Below are 17,939 nucleotides of genomic sequence, written 5' to 3'. Positions count from 1 at the left end.
ATTGGTTTCTTCTTAGAACTGTTTGAATGGGAAATACTGATAAACAAAGCTTTCAGGCGAGTTCTGTGCTACAGACACTTTTTAAGTCTAAGGTTTTACTTTGTGCACCTAATCTAGTACTGCCTCTGACTTCGTGTTTTTTTTTAGAGCGTGAAATCTGTCACAGCGGTAAAACTTCGGAAAACGATCCAGGCTGGTGCAAATTTGAACTTCAAGATCTGAGAAGGTCAAAGCAGGACTTAGTCTATTTCGCTACTGTCAAGCTATCTGTCTAAGCATAGTATATGTCACGTGATCAACCATGAGATTGGATTATTGGTTAATTGTACATGTATTTTGATCAATTACTGGGCCAAATTAATTGATATTTAGTAAATTGCAATTAAAATCTAAATTTTAGCTGCAGCTTAGGCCAAGTGTAATGGCACTGTGCTAGTTAGCGATCCGCGATAATCTGCGTTCATTAATTAATTTTGTATAAAACCAAATTTTGAGCTGTTCCTTGCTGCTTCGAGGCAAGGAACAGGTTTGCCACGGCAGTCTTGATATGATGCTGATGGAGGAATTAAATAATTTTATGAGTACGCGGCCACTCACTCACTTCGCTTGTGGTTAAAATTAAAAGACAGCAGGGTACACTAGGAGAAGTGGTGGGCCCTATTGCCGACTCACTGAAGTTCTGGGGCAAGCATGTTGTGGCCTCATGCGCTATGTAAAAGAGCTTGATTTCATTGAACGCAACAATCAAAAAAATTACAGGGTGCACATAGGTCTTCAACGTGCGGAAATGAGAAAGCATATAACTGCCAATTCATTAACTATTGCTATCCTATCTATCACTATATCTACTAATGCCACTATCCTATCACTATTGCCACTGTCACTGTCCGCAACGAACACTATCACCTCACTATACGGGCCTATTACTATAATTTACTATTATTATCCGTAACAGTCACCATCATTACCTATCACTATTCATAACCATCACTATTTAATCTGATGCCGTCCCATGACCCATTGATATACTTCAATTTTCATTGACTTACGTTGTCAGTCATATCTCTATTATCTCATAATGTCTGACGAGACAACTATACATTGACTTTTAATTCTTATACTTTCTTGTTTTCTCATAATGGAGGTGGGAAAAGAGCAAGTCACAGAAATAACTGACTACTATCAGCGCGAGGTTCATGTCTGTCGAGGAGGCTTCCTTTACTTCAGGACAGGTCGGTGAGAGAAAATTGAGGGAACTGCGTTTGGCCTGTTTTTTTTTTTTTTTCGAGTTCGTGTAATATTGGCGGCTCAAACTGGTCTTCAGTGAAATGTAGCTAGAACATAGAGCGATGAGTTAATCACTCAGGCTAGGTGAAAAAAAAATATTGCATACAATTGAAATGAGTAATATGTTACAGTGTTAAGAATTGTTGCTCGCAAAATGTTCCCCTATTTTTACATCATAACTATAATCATTATTGATTGTTTAAGTTTCGTAAATACAGAAAAGTGATGCAATGATTCCGGCTGATTTGACATCGATGGGAAAACTTTTCTCGCAATAAATGAATGCGCGGAATCGCGGTTTTAGAGCTCCAGCTTTCAAAGCGAAGGTAACTTGCCAACGCCAAGTAGTCGTGGTCAAAGTGAAGCGTGTGTGATCATGTGAACACCTCCTGCACATTGGCCGTATCCCTGATAAAACAAACGCATACTTTTTAACCCACGCCTGCGCCGAAGCATGGCAAGACACATTCAAGAATTGAAAAAAAAAAAAATATGCCGTACGACCTAACTAGTGCAGATTACCCGCAATACCTCGGGTTTACTTGCCAAAGAGTTTTTCAGGGCCAGCATTCATTGCTCCCGAGTAACCGACGCAAACTACAAGTACAAGCTGGAAAGACTAGCTCCTCTGCAAGCCCGAATTTTGATTTTTAGTGAAGGAGGCCAGGGATCCTAGCATAATCGCGACAAATGCAATCGAGAGACTGTAATTTTCCAGTTATTTCTGACAGCAAAAAGCAGATTATACCGCCCTATTTCTGACTGTACAGAAGTCGAAGCGTGTTAAATGATGGAGCCTTGGAGCCTGGCAGAATATTCAGCATGTTGCAGAGGACAACCTTATTTTTATACAATGAACATGTTGCCGCCGCAAAAATAGTGAGGAGCAAGCAGGAATAAAAAACGCAGCGTCAGGTGACGCGTTATTACGGGAAGTGAGAAAGGCACCTTACGTCGCAAACAACTCTGTTCTTTCTAGGAATAAACGTCTTTCGACTAATCTTGGGAATCCATTGACTCGTGTGCAAGCCGTCACGCTTGCCTTGAGATATCATGAATACCGCATAACCATCTTCAGGCCGCTTGCTGCAGTTGTACGCGCAACAGCACTGCATAGAGCTTGCACGCTGCAATAAAAGCACAGCGCGCAATATTCGCTCGCCGAGACTAGGAGAAAAATGGCGCGAAGGAAAAAGAAAACACAAGGAAAACGCCGAACGCGCGTCGGTTTCCAAGGGCAACGGCAGGGAGACCAATCGTCGCTCAAGAAATCGGGCGGAGAGCCGGCTTTCAGCGAAGGGGCGCGCGAGGGGCGAGGAGGAGGCGAGGAGGTAGCGCGGCGGCGGCAAAGTTCAATCGTTGGCGTAACTTTCAAAGTATCAAGGGGTTTTAAGCAAGAGTCAACTACAGCGCCGCTAGTTCACGCGACCGCCACCGGGGACACCTCTCCGGGCGGAGCTGTGAAACTGAGTTTTTTCTGCAAAAGTATAGTGCCTAGAATATACTTATAGCAAAAGAATGCGCTTTGCTCCCTCCTTCCTCCAGCAACAGATAGATAGATAGAGTTTGTTCTAGCACGGCCGGTCTTGAAGGAGAGCGCGTGTAAGCGCGCGCTCCCTCGAGACCGGCCGTGGTTCTAGTAACGTTGGTTCGAACTAGGGAGATGCCAGGGAGCATCGGGCCTTCATGCAGGCTCCCTAGTTTGAATCTCGCGCGCTTTTTGATAAATTTTTATGGCGACCAAACACCGCTTGCGCAGAATTTTAAGGTGCAGCCATATTTAAGTTTTCGATCACGCTTATGTGAAACACAGTGGAGCAGCTGCCACCATCTTGCTATAGTGTTGCCTTGGCGGCTTTGGGACGCACGCTATTACTGCAATATAGCATTTGCCCCAAACGCAAGGCACACATGCAATGAAAATGTGATTTACTATCACACGATGGAATGACGGCATTTTTCGAGGTACACCCGCATTTTCTCGCAAGTGCCTAATCACATCAGCAATCATTCAAGCCACATGCGGCGCAAAATAAACGGAATAATTTCAGCAAATGACACTATAATACCCCTCTCACACGAACAGTTTCGATCCTCATTGAACTCGATCTGCATTCAACTCAATGCAGATCGAGGTTGTCACACGGCAACTTTCAAGTGCAATCGAGCTCGAGCCTGCTTGACTTCAAGCCGCTTCCTCAATTGATCTTGAGATTTCAAGCACACTCGAAAGCGGTCGTCGACACCCTCACAGCGCACATGAGGAAAATTTCTCAATGCTCATTGAAAACGCCCGTGTGGAATGGGATGCTTCAGTCCTTGAAAACCTCAATGCGGATTGAGTTCAATGAGGATCGAAAGTGACCGTGTGACAGAAGTATACTGAATGGAAACGAGGCCATCAGACCTTCGGAGACCGCGGATTCCAACTCGAACGCCATGCCCTTCGCTTTATCACAAAATTTCCTTTGACTTTGGTTGGAACTACTACTTTGCAATTTGCTTATTCGACTACCTTTCGTCTCTATAGTTAATATTTCACGAAAAGGCTGTTACCTTCCTTATCTGACATTGCCGGGTGCACATGGGACGCACTCCGTAGGCCGTAGAGCTAAGCGTACAGTACAGCAGTCTTCCTGAATGGTCTGAACGCAGTAAGAAAAAAAAAAAAAACAACGGCTGGAATGGAAATTTCAGTGTTGCCAAACGTACAAAGGAAAAAGTAGCTAGATAGCAACACAAAAGACGCTAGAAGTAGCTAAAAAAGTCCAACAATGAGCTAAAAAAAGTAGCTAAAATTTTCAAGCGCTTGTGAACATATTTTGGGTATATAAACAATGTATTCGTAAGTACATTATTTGGAAGGAGTAAATACAGCTCTCAAGACCTTTTTTTTTTGCAGGCAAGTACGCAGAACATGCATGAAGGAATTAAATGTACTCCCGTTTTCATTCCAATAATGTAGGGTAGGCATTGTTTTCACCGATATTGCGAAGTTTCGAGGCTCGCGCGCACACAAATGACGAGCTGCGAATGCATCACCCCTCTGAAATCGAAACTGAAATTCTTAGCACCCAGATAACGCACCAACTCCCAGGGACGTCCCGTCCCGTTCAAATCCCTACATCCCACATCTTAACAAGATAATCCCCAGGATGTCCCTGCAAACTCCCTTCTGGGCTAATTCGAACCTCCAAAGAAGGATCTCCGTGGGACGTTCCGTTTACTTGTCCTTTTATAAGACCATACTAAATAGATTCCAGGGCAGTTGTAAGGGATCATGCACCCTGTCGCACGAAAGCGATTGAACAAGAACCACACAAATTCGCTTGAAATGTCAAAAACAAAAGACATGCTGGTCATCACTATAACTAGAAATGGACGCCGTCCCTGCTACGATACTCAACAGTTGCTAACTAAATTTCAGTTGCGCTTTTCCAAGAGTCTATCTTGGGAGGTAGCAACTGATTGTTCATTGTGGTTTTACAGAGCATATGAGCAGTGAATGTAAGCTCATAACTGCATTAGCTGATGCACGGGAATTGGTTCCTTTGGAAAACATATATAAGGCGGTCACGAAATATACTGCATTGCATGCAGTCTACCATGATATGAGAGGTAAGGTTCAATCTGAATCGTGTTCGCAAAAAGGGCATACGTCAATTGCAACAGTTAAACGTGGCGCCGAACTATAACGGGGTACAATTTCGTGGCGCCCAACTAGCATGTGGCGCCCAACTTCTTTGAACACACACCAACTCTAACTAATGGCTTTATTTTAAATGTCGACAAAGAAATGAAGATGCTCGATTAACAGAATGTGGCATGTGACCTTGGTTGACTGTACTGTTAACAAAATATATAACTATTCAAAAGATTATTTTATACGTATAGCTTAGCACATATGCAGTCTATTTCTTGCACATATCAGGACTCCCTTGTTGCGGAGTATATATAGAATTGCTTGAGAAGTGCGGTGATCTCAAAATTGTGACTCTTCTATCCTTTGCAAAATGTGAGTATGTACGTAAATTATGTGTGTGTAATTTCGCAAAAACCGCAAAGTTTCCCGTGTGTGTTTATTGTGCCACGGCCGGTCTCGAGGGAGAGCGCGCTTCTCTTTTCTTACGGCCTCTCCAATGTGGTCTGTTTCCACCGCCCGCCGCGCCTCAGTGGGGTCGCCACCGCCCAACTGCTGCTCCTCCGCTACAGCCGTTCACGCCCAAGGGAAACGCGCGCTCGCTTTTAGCCCCGCCCGCGTCAGTTGCAACCGGCAGGTCCTGACATTTCGCCCCTTATGGTTTATACAAAGGCCGTAATCAGCATCGAACATTTATCGTGTACGAGGAATAAAATACAGTCAACCATCCGCTCACGCGCGCGCGCGCGCGCCTTCGTCAGTGCGGCCGTGCACGGTCGAATGAAGCTTCGGTTACACTTCAACATTTTTTGCCCCTATGTTTTGTACAAAAATAAATTTACCACGCTATGCATTGTGCGTTTGAATGTTGTAAGCAGGTGTAGCGCGACCTGACGTGAGTGCATGGTGAACTGTTGGGTGGAGATTATGTCAACTGCTACCGTTTTCGTTTAGATCAAAAGAGGCACCTGCGAAAATTCATGGCGCGTCTCAGATTCAGAGTAAAGAACAAAAATCTACTCATATAGTTAAAATTTCACTTGTCTAGTGGAGTGGGCTGTTCTAGCTTCGTTCAAAACATATCAGTCGGTTGAAAGACCGAAGATATATATGTAGTCTTGCGACTACTTTTAATCAAGGAAATGGGCATAAACAGCTAAGCAGAATTGAAAAGAGCGGCAAACAATAAAAAAATATCCTTCAAACTTACACATTGCACTACATATTCATCAATTCATCAAAATGCGACCTGCGTCTAGAAAATTCAGTCTAAAAATCTTCCTGCACGGCTTGTGCACATAAGGAGTTGGCTTCTCGTTAATATTCTTAATTCGTTAATATTCTCGAGAATATTGTCCTCGTAGAAGAGTTATACTACATGGGGCTGCTTCTTTCGCTAGTTTCAAGAAAAATAGCGCAAGCGTCACATCCGAAGTTGATGAACTTAATGTATCCATCGACGTAAGGTAAACTGGAATATGTGGCAGTGGGAAATGGGATGGTAGGAGATGCCATCACTTCCTTCAGTTCCTCGGTTACTGATTGCGGCATAGCAGAAATGGTTTTTCTTTTTTTTTTTTTTTGGCATCGACGCAAGGTGCCTTGATTTTGCTCTGAGATGAAACGTCCGTCTTGACAATGTAGTCATATATATGTGCCGCTAGCTGTTACGGCCCTCGCATCTAGCATATGTCATTCCCTTCAGCACATTAACCTTACTTTCCCGAAGAGAGCCTCAATGGGTCGCTATATAAGGCCTAAAATGAGTCTTCAGTGAGAGTGTCCTTCTTTAACGCTTTAGAAGTTTCTTGCATACTTTCGATATAGCAGGTGAACTCATTTGTAAGTCACTGCATTGAGTATCACCTTCATCATTTATTGGCCTTTTTTTTACCACTTCCAGCACAAGTGGTGTCATGAATATCAAACCATTTTTGATCGTTTGCATAATAAGCTTAATATCATGTAAAAAATTCATTAAAACAACTTGTATATGCAAAATTAATATAATGTTTATAATACCACACATTGGCTAATATATGAATTGTAATAACATTTAAAACTCAACCCTACAACGTTTACTTTGACTGTTATACTAATACTTTATATCATGCAAGCATTTTGCAATTTACATTACATTTTTATGAAATTATTTTCAACTTCGGTGCTACATGGATGGTTTCGCATCTATAGCGCTGAAAGACGGTTTTGCTGTTGTAGACGAGTTGCTGTCATGCTAGCCTTGAAGAAGCTTGGATGTGATCACTGCTCATTGTTTTTTTTTTATTCCTATTCTTGTACACGCTTGGGAAAAATTCGTGTTAAAATGGACAAAAGTAGCTACCATGCTGCAATGTATGTCATGCTTGTCGAACGTTTGCTGAACGACAGTGTTTTTTATATCCGTTCGCGTGCGTAGTACGTTGAAGATATGCCGCTGCAGCATCTACATTCTGTGTTCTTTCATTTCGTGCTGCACTCACCACGAAACTCGCGAGCGACAGCGCGAAATCAAGCAAAAGCCACCCGCCGCCACTGAAGCAGACGCGGAGCGAACAGTGAGCAGGTCGCGCCCCTTGCGGCGGCGGAGAGCGTAACTCAAGGAGAAACGTTTCCATTGTTCCCACGGCAATTGAGAAGGCCGTAAGAAAGAGCGCGCGCTCTCCCTCGAGACCGGCCGTGATTGTGCATAGTATTCGACACCCGTCATCATCATCAGCCTCTATACCCACTGCAGGGCGAAGGCCTCTCCCATATTTCTCCAATTAACCCGGTTCTATGCTAGCTGCATCCACTTGACCCCTGCGAACTTCTTAACCTCATCCGCCCACCTAACCTTCTGCCGCCCCCTGCTACGCTTTCCTTCCCTTGGAATCCAGTTTATTACCCTAAGCAACCATCGATTATTCTCTCTTCGCACTACATGCCCTGCCCACGCCCATTTCTTCTTAATTTCCACTAGAATGTTAGTGTTAGTAACTTGAGTTATTTCTCTGACCCACTCTGCACGCTTCCTATCTCTTAATGTTACCCCTACCATTTTTCGCTCCATAGCCCTCTGGGTTGTCCTCAACTTAAGTAGAACCCTCTTGGTTAGCCTCCACGTTTCAGCCCCATGGGTGAGTACAGGTAAGATGCAACTGTTCCCCTTGAGCGATACCGGTAAGGTGCTAGTCATAATCTGCGAGTGCTTGCCAAATGCGCTCCATCCCAATCCTATTCTTCTTATTTCCTTTTCATGGTCCGGATCTGCGGTTACTACCTGTCCTAAGTAGACATATTCGCCTACTACTTCCAGTGCTTCGCTACCTAACGTAAACTGCTGTTCCTTCCCGAGGCTGTTGAACATTGCCTTATTCTTCTGCATATTGATTTTTAAACCTACCTTTCTACTTTTCCTGTCTAGGTCATCAATCATTATTTGCAGTTCATCCCCCAAGTTACTTAACAAGGCAATGTCATCAGCAAATCGCAGATTACTGAGGCATTCTCCTCTACCCTTATCCCTAACTGCTCCCATTTCAAGTCTCTGAATACTTCCTCTAAGCAAGCTTTGAATAGTACTGGGGAGATCGTGTCTCCTTGCCTAACACCTTTTTTATGGGAATTTTGTTACTTTCTTTATGCAGAACTATGGTTGCTGTGCAGCCATATATATATATATCTTCCAGCACTTTCACGTACGGTTCGTCTACCTCCTGATTTTGCAATGCCTGCACCACCTCCGAGATTTCAACTGAGTCAAATGCTTTTTCGTAATCAACGAATGCTATGTATAAGGGCTGGTTATATCCCGAGCATTTTTCTATCACCTGGTTGATGGTATGGATATGATAGATAGCAGAGTACCGTTTCCGAAAACCTGCTTGATCCTTTGCTTGGTTGCAGTCTATAGGGTTGTCCTGATTCTATTAGCGATTACCTTTTATTTATTTATTTATTTATTTATTTATTTATTTATTTATTTATTTATTTATTTATTTATTTATTTATTTATTTATTTATTTATTTATTTATTTATTTATTTATTTATTTACAAATACTGCTGTCTCTCTTGTTAGAGACATAGCAGGAGTGGGGTATACAGCATTTCAATACAATATCAGGTAACATGATTAGGCAGTTCTTTCTGAAATTGGTTAGTAATTGGCAGTAAACGCAGAGAACCATCTAAGTTATTTCACAATTCAATCGGTCTGTGGAAAAAAAGAAAACTTAAAGCAATCTAAAAATGGAGTGAAAGGAACTATGTTCAGTGGGTGAGCCCGTCGGGTAACCCGTGCTGTGGGTGCGATCAATGTGATAGGCGTTTCAGTGTTAGTTGATCCGCATACAATTTTATTCGAATATGAATATATAGTAAATACATTGTACGTAACAGACAGTAAGCTGATTGGTCTGTAATTTTTAAGGTCCTTAGAGTCCCCTTTCTTATGAATGAGGATAATGTTTGCATTCTTCCATGGTTCCGGTGCCGTCGATGACACCAGGCACTGCGTATACAGGGTGGCCAGTTTTTCTAGCATGATATCCCCCCCCCCCCCCCCCCCCGTCTTTAAACAAATCTGTACTTATCTGATCCTCTCCAGCTGATTTCTCCCTTTTCATAGTTTCTAATGCTTTCTTGACCTCGTCCTTCGTCATTGGTGGAACGTCTGACTGTTTTTCCCTACCGCCAATCTCATTACGGTTCTGACTACTTTGGCTACTGTAGAGATCTGTATAGAATTTCTCAGCTACTTTCACTATCTTGTCCATATTCGTGATGACGTTGCCCTTCTTGTCCCTTATCGCATACATCTGGTTTTGCCTATGTCCAATTTCTTCTTTACCGCTTTAAGGCTTCCCCCGTTCTTTACAGCATGCTCAATTTTTTCCTTGTTACACTTCTTTATATCGGCCACCTTGCGCTTATTATCTTCGATATCTCGGCCAATTCTATCTGATCTGTTGGATTGGAAGCTTTCATACTCTGGCGTTTCTTAATCAAATCTTTGTCTCCTTAGACAGCTTACCGGTATCCTCTCTAACTATCCTTGCCTACTTCTACAGCACACTCAGTAAATGATATCTCTGAAATTATTGTTCATTGCTTGGGTAATGTCGCCATCCTCGGTTAGAGCTGAATATCTATTCTGTAGCGAGATCCTGAACTATTCTGCCCTCCCCCTTACCGCTTATTAGTTGATGGGTTTCTTTCTTACTAATGTGTTGCGTTCCTTCTTCAGATTTAGGCTAATTCGAGACCTCACCATCCTGCGGTCACCGCATCGCACTTTCCCGATTACCTCTACATCTTGCATAATGGCGGGGGTTGAATACAGTATGAAGTCAATTTCATTTTTAGTCTCCCCGTTAGGACTTTTCCATATCCATTTCCGGTTCTTCCGTTTGCTGAAGAAGGTATTCATGATTCTGAAGTTTATAGGCATATGCAGAAAACGTGTATAGTACAGGCAGCATGGCTGCAGCATGCAGTGTTCAACGCCCCCGGATATTGCTTTGCACATGGGCGCTCATCGAGTGCGTAAAATGGTTTTAGCCAAATATTATTACATATGTTTTGAATCGTTAGTTCAACACAAAATAATTATAACTGGAAATGTTGAAAATGATCAACTGCAGCATAGTGTCCTTTCCCATTGAAATTCAACTCTGCCTCGAATTCTTCCTAAATCATCCCTGCCCTAATTGTCAAAATACAAACTAAAGGTGGCCACTTGAGTCGGCTCATAACACCAACATGAGCTGAGATTTATTTTTGAGAACTGGAAACAATTTTTGAGACAACATATAATTGCATGCTTCTTACGAGGCCTCTGCAAGACAGGGCCTGGAATAACAAGCAGAGCAAAATCTCATAAACATGTCCCAATAAGCTCCTAAAATACCCCGAACATGTCCCACCTCGGTATTGTTTGGGACGTCCTGAGGAAGTCACTTCTTGTTTCATTTGGGATGTTTTGGGGATTTTTGTGGGACTTCTGACTTCCCTAGGACATCCGAATCTCCCATAATCGGAATCCCTGGGATGTCCCTGGGACGTATGTGTATTGTCTGGGCAAAGTATGGATCTACAAGCCCATAATTATGATTATGACAAGGCCGAGTGATGAAAATCTATTCGCGAACTTTAGAACACTGAAACGATTACACCTTATGCGTATAATATATACAGCATAATAAATTTATAGGACGCACTATTATATGCGACACATGCGTTTTACACACATGTACGCATTGTATATACCGGGTGTCCCAGCTAACTTGAACCAAGGGTTACAAAATAATGTATTTGAGGTAGGTCAGTGAGACCAAATGCATACAACTGCCAGCCTGTTTGCGCACTACAGGCAATTTTTTGTTTTGCATTTACTTAATTAGCTAATTATGTTAATTTTTTTAATTTTTTAAATATCGACTTTAGACCAAACATGTGAATTGGAAAGTTGTAGAGCACCTTCAGAAACCCCCATTCCATTAACTGCGATAAAGAAAGTCTCACGTGTATCTTTTTTTCCGGGCTCAGAAGAAAGCGCGCGAAATACAAATAATACCACGTGACTAGCGCATTTGTGCGCCGCGATTGTGGTGCTCTCAGTCGTGGTTTGAGCGAACGACATAAGCTGCGGCTGTGACCCGATGGTCCCGTTGCAGCGGCAGGCAGAAATGTTGGCGATGATTCGAGCGAGCTCGAGCTCGCCCGTCGCCACCGCGATTTTGGCCAGGCCAGCGCACCGCAGCAGCCTACATCACGACAGGCGGATGGCGATAAAAAACCGGCAAATGAAGGTGCAGCGCTAATTTTAGTCGAGTCACAAGATGTCATCTCGCCCCTTTACCCAAGCCTGTATGCGCAGATTCAATGGCTGATACCTTATCGCTCATTCGTTTGTCGTGACGTTCGCTGATGGGAGAGAAGGAGCGAGGCCTTGTCAGAATGTCGGTGGTGTCGGCTCGCCGCTCTCGCTGCTACTGCACCGTCACGTGGGCCGGCTGTCTGACGCGGGCGAAGAAGCCATCGCAGGCATATCGGCCTGCCGCTTTAACGGGGCCAAGAAGACACGGCCGCAGCTGATTTCGTTCGCTCAAACCACGACTGAGAGCACCACAATCGCGGCGCGCAAATGCACTAGTCACGTGGTATTATTTGTATTTCGCGGGCTTTCTTCTGAGCCCGGAAAAAACGATACACGTGAGACTTTCTTTATCGCAATTAATGAAATGGGGGTTTCTGAAAGTGCTCTACAACTTTCCAATTTACATGTTTGGTCTAAAGTCGATATTTATTAAATTAGATAAATTAACATAATTAGCTAATTAAGTAATTGCAAAACAAAAAATTGCCTGTAGTGCCCAAGGAGGCTGGCAGTTGAATGCAATTGGTTTCACTGACCTACCTCAAATATATTATTTTGTACCCCTTGGTTCAAGTTAGCTGGGACACCCGGTATAATATATAATTGGTTCACAGGAAGGGAAAGGCGCAGTATAGCTGTCACACTTGTTTCTGTGGACATCTGAACCATGCCGTAAGGCAAGGGAGAAAGGTGGGAGGGAAAGTGGAAAGAGAGAAAGAGGAGCCGTAGTGGAGGGCTACGGGGTAATTTCGACCACCTGGGGATCTTTAACGTGCGCTGACATCGTACAGCACACGGACGCCTCTTCGTTTCGCTTCCATCGAAACGCAGCCGCCGGCGGTTGTGATCGAAATCGGGTACTCCGGCACCGCGGCGGGGCGGTATTGTACCATGTACGAGCATGAATTCGATGCTCAACGGAACTAGAGTATATAGTATGAAGGAGCACCGAACAAGGGTAAAGGGGGTACGTCTCAGTTCGCAGGTCGAGCCAATGTTTCGACAATTGGACAAGTGGCCCAGACGAAGACAATTCTACTTGTCGAAACGTTGGGTCGACTTGCGAACTGAGGCGTACCCCCTTTACCCTTGTTCAGTGCTCCTTCATACCGTGTAAACCATCTTCTTCCTTTCGTTCTAACAGGTATATATATAGTACAAGAATACTCTGCAACGAGCTAGAAAATTTTGGCAAGATGTGAAATTTTAAAAGCCCCCACAACATGGCGCGAGTGTCGGGGCATGTTGTTCTGTATCAAAATCGTAGGCGTATGCCGCAACGTTTTGCATTAAGGCGAGCCAGGGTTCACCGCAGCGCCCCCTCTCCTCCCAACCCCCTCCCACTGCGCCCCCTAAGGCTAAAACACAGTTCCACTTTTTTTTGATGTGATAGAATTGCAACATATACAAAATATTTTACGCTTAAAAAACAAAACAAGCTTCGCCATGGATGCAGAATTGAGAATGACTCAAAAATGCGCTTCTCACAACGGTTCTTTGAGTTCTCGGCTTTCCGGAAGCAAGCAGTTCTTGGACCGTAACATCATGGGTCCTCGGCCGATAATATTGTAAAAAAACCTGCGCTTTAAAAAATGATGGCACAAGTAAGTCCAACAGAGTAAATGATGGAGTAGTCTTCGCCCTCCTTAGAGGGTTAGGGAAGGGGGGGGGGGGATACCCCTCCCGTGTTCACACCTATGGTCAAAATATATATCCTCGCATTGCTTTGGAAACTACTCTTCACCTCAGTAGTTCCTTGATGCGTTTCCAAGCCGATGAAGCGCGCAGGGGGACCTTGTGGTGTAGAAAAATATTTTTTTTTCACCCTCGCATGCAGGCTGTTAGCACGCTCCTACTCTCTACACCAGGCGCCATGCATGTGCTGGACGCGCGCGGCCCGGGGACTGCGGGTTCTAGCCACCATATGCGGGTCGCGCGAGCGTCTCGCGTAGAATATGTGTTTGTGAGCACGTGTTCTTCAATTCTGTCGTTAGCGACAGAATTGAACATTTTTTTCCTGCTCCAGAGAGTACTGAAGTACCTTGAAGTGCACAGTTCCCTCGTTGCAGCGATACCCGAGGGTAGTCTACCATGCAGGCTACGAACTGGAAATCACCGTTTATACGTAGAAATGCGCTGCCGTCTTTTTTTTTCTTAGGGAGCCCTTCACACATGATAAAACACACACACTCTGATTTTATGCATGAGCCTTGCAAATGTTTTTTTTTTTTTTTTTAATTTTACTCCATGGTGTGAGAGGTAACCGGATCGGCGAGCTTCATGCTGAAGGTTGCTTAGGCAAAGCACGGGTTTTCGATCACCATGCAGTGGTTTGTCTTTGGCTTTCTGTTACCGTTCCTTTACGGGAATGTAAGCGCGACCACCAGCAACCCAAATTGTGATTTCCGTATTTCAAACAGAAGTCGGTGTGGAAAAAGGTTGAGCGTAGGATCTTTTAACAGCGATGCTGTTAAGCCGGAGGTCGTTTCGTGTATCGTTCTCAGCAGCCTGTGTTCGCAGTAATGAAGTCACCATTACCAGAGGTAACGTCATCATAACGGCACATTCGGTCCTGTCTAGTATCCGGAACTGACGTCATCATGACGTCACGTCCGGACGTGATTGATGACTTCACCAGACGATTCACGCAAGCTGACCCCGTCGGGGGTCCGACGTCCATGCTGAGCATTTAATTTGGCGCTTCCTCGAGCGAGCACTGCACCACACAGCATACAGAAGCAGACGCAGTAAAGCAGCGATCATCGGCGTTTCAATTTTTTTTTTTAAGTGAAAGGAATGTTTATTAGACTGAACATATTTACAAAGTGCATAAAAATACAGACGAGAGTCCCATAGTCATAAGACTGCACCGGGACCCTCGATAGATAACTACAACAAAATAAATAATAACAGTAAAGTTAGCGAAAGGTTATAATGTACAAAACATGGCAAATCAGTATTTTTACACAAAAACAAAGGCACTAACACAGGTATTAGACATAAAAAATATAAATCATCAGCAATTCAACAAATATTCCTTCAAGTTATTCTTAAATGTGGGCAAGGACATATAAGTTTTTAGTGTTAAAGGCAATGAGTTGCAGAATGATATGGCTGCAAAAGATGACGTCATTTTTCCATAATTAGTACGAACTTTCGGGAGTAGTAAATTGTTATTCGCTGCAAATCTTGTAGAGTTATAGTTCGAAAGTAGTAACGGATTAACCAACCCGAAATGCAAGCTGCCATTCAATAGCTTAAAGAATGCGATTACAAGGTGATACTGAAAGAGTTGGTGGACTGATAAGATATGATGTTCATTTAATAAGGAACGAGCGCTAGTGGAAAAAGTGGTGCAGGTGATAATGTGGATGGCCTGATTTTGTATATGCTGTGCAGACGATAAATGACAGTTGTAAGTATTTCCCCAAACGACAATCCCGTAAGTGAGGCGACTGTGAATGAAAGCATAATACAGAGATAAGAGAATAGCTCGGATGCCAAACATAGATATTTTTTTCAGATGAGTGGTGTGTGCTAAGAATTTAAGTGCAGAATCAAGAATAACGCCCAGAAAGCAGTGTTATCGGAAGCCGGAATAGTGTAAGAACAGAGGGTTAACGTAGGAGATCAAGGAAGGATTTTCTGGCTACTTTTGAAGATTAAAAACTTTGTTTTAGTGGGGTTAATAACCAAGTGGTTATTAAGACACCATTTACAGGAAAGAAAAAGCGCAGTATCTTTCCAACTTGCCCGCCGACGACAACAGATAGAAATGACGAATCTCTGATGTAATACCAAACGCGAAGAGCATCGCTGTGTCATCAGTCTTACAGGAGAGTGTATAGTCTGCCCTAATTTTTGAAGCGGAAGCTTCACTACTCTAGCCAACTCGAGCCTTCAGCCTCAGTGTCGGTGGGTGCCTGAAAGAGCGCCAACTAGAGCCTCTCCTTTCATGTGGGAGGGTGATATCAGAATCAGCCTGCCAGAACAAATTGCATTCACGTTACCCCTACGACACGCAGGCACGTCCATACGGCTGGTTAAAGCGGGACTTTATATCTGGGCTTGTAGCTTACACTCACACGTCATACCTTTAAAGGCTGAAAGTGTCCCCAATAATGTAGCACCCTACACTGATAAGGCTTGATAGGGTAATAATGCAGCAGGCAAAAGAAGCTTTCGCTTTCATCAGGGTTTAACCAGAGCTAAACCACATCTAATATTTTTTTGTTGTTGATATTATCTGCCTGAGACGCAACAAATAAACAGAAATAAAACACTCCTCATGGCCCTGGCTACGCTGTTAATATTTATTCAGACATAATACAAATAGCGAATGTGCCCCACAACGGTGGCTCTGTGGTTACGGCTCGACTGCTGAGCCCAAGACGAGGGTTCGATCACGGCAGCGACGGCCGCGGTTCGATGCAGGTGAAACGGAAGGTATACTGTGCGATGTTAGCGCACGTTAAGGAACCCCAGTTGGCCCAAATTTCCGGGGCACTCCACGACGGCGTACCTAATAGCCGATGCTGTGGTACGCTAAACTCCATATACCATATGAATACTCACTTATCATGCTACAGCTAGCCTTCCTTTGCTGCTGTCTCTTTGGCATATGCAAGACAATGTATCATGCGTGACACGCAGGCGCAACAGGTTGATAGGCGCTATAGATTTTCCTGGTATAGCAAGAAACAATCCTAATGCGGCGATGTTTATAAATAAAATGCAACAAAACTTTCCTGCTGTTAGCTTGGCAACTCAGATGAGCGATAATTTGTTGATGTGACTGGCGCACCACCACGCAGGCGACGACACAGCCTAATTGGCGAGGCTCGCTATGAGTGGCAGGAAAGAGCGCATTGGAAATGCTGAGCGCCAACTCAGTTAAAGTGAATGTTAAACTAAAATCCCATAAATAACGCGTCAATTTTAACTCTACCACAGCGCAAATACACTTGCTCCAACACAACCGTGCAATGGAAATATTTTCTAGCGCCCGAAGGCTAGCTAATCGTGGCTACCGCGCAGACGCTGCCGCAGGGAAACCGCAGCCCTGCACAGTGTTACTTGAACCAGCTGGTTCTACCATCGTTGGCCCCGCAGTCCGCAAGGAAACGGCAGCGCGGCGCCGTGCCAGTCGACAGAAAATGGCCGCGCCCTAGAACGGCTAAAAAACCTAGTTTTTAAAGGTATTCTTCTGATCGCATCATGATATGAAAAAGTGCCGTTGGTACGCTTTATGTGCTCAAAGGAAACGAATTTTAATGCCCCTAGGTGTGGCACAAGCCTCACCTATGAAACCTATGTAACATATGAAAGATATAATTGTATAATTAAAAGCTTGCGCTACCGTGAGCGCAGCCGACCAAAAGAGAAAAAGAATCCATGAAGCGGGCCCGTAAGAACCGAAAACACTGACTTTTTTTGTTGTTTTATTTGTTCCACTACTCATGCAGCACGGCTTTCGAGGGCGTCAAGCAGCCGAAATCGTTCCCAGCAGAGGAGGTGTCGCGAGCGGCCAAGGGCGCGCCTCCACTTTCGGTCCGGATCCGCCGGCTAGAATTGAGCCACCACGTGGGCTCGCGAAGACAAGCCATCTGCTCAACTCCTCTCTGCGCAACCTCCGATTGATGCGCAATCGCATGACACGGTGACGTAGAATATACGTCACATACGCATATCTCGTGGAATTTTGCTTTTCTTTTCCTTGAGAGAGGCGCTCTGCTCATTCGAAAGGCGCGATGGGCGAAAATATAAGAGTGAGCGCCGATTCTGTGTGTTCGTATTCATTTTTTTTTCTTTCGTTGTTTTTCGGTGGTGGTGGTGGTAAAACTTAATCTCCAACAAATACAGGATAGGCGTCAGTGGCTTGGTATGCGAAGCGACGCAGGGACTCGGAGTCATGAGTCTCCTTGTTCGCAGCGCGCTGCAAGGATTGTACGTTTGCTTTCTTCATTATAATGAAAGCGTGCAAGAGTACTGGCCGTATGCAGGGCTGCAAATATATTAAGTACCTGCGCATGAGTTATTTGCACACACACGCGCCCACACGCATGCAGTTTTGTAGGGGCGGAAAAGAAGTAACTGTCAAGACTGGCAGCATCTTCTAAAGCGGACGTAAACGTTGACGTTTGGAATTAAGC

The 17,939-nt window shown here is 44.1% G+C and overlaps 1 long non-coding RNA gene across 1 annotated transcript in view; it reads left to right on the top strand.

Moving 5' to 3' along the window:
- LOC146206495 (uncharacterized) overlaps positions 1–17,535 on the top strand; it is a 43,147-nt gene extending 25,612 nt beyond the window's left edge. The window contains exon 2 of the long non-coding RNA XR_014703265.1: positions 17,253–17,535. This is a non-coding gene — a long non-coding RNA (uncharacterized LOC146206495). The remainder of the gene's footprint in view (positions 1–17,252) is intronic.
- The last annotated feature ends 404 nt before the right edge of the window (positions 17,536–17,939 follow it).

Source organism: Amblyomma maculatum, chromosome 1 (assembly GCF_055883805.1).
Source record: "Amblyomma maculatum isolate TAMU_Amacu chromosome 1, ASM5588380v1, whole genome shotgun sequence".
Taxonomy (NCBI): Eukaryota; Metazoa; Arthropoda; class Arachnida; order Ixodida; family Ixodidae; genus Amblyomma; species Amblyomma maculatum.
The sequence above is the reverse complement of the archived record's forward strand: the minus strand, read 5'-3'. Positions and strand labels throughout refer to the sequence as shown.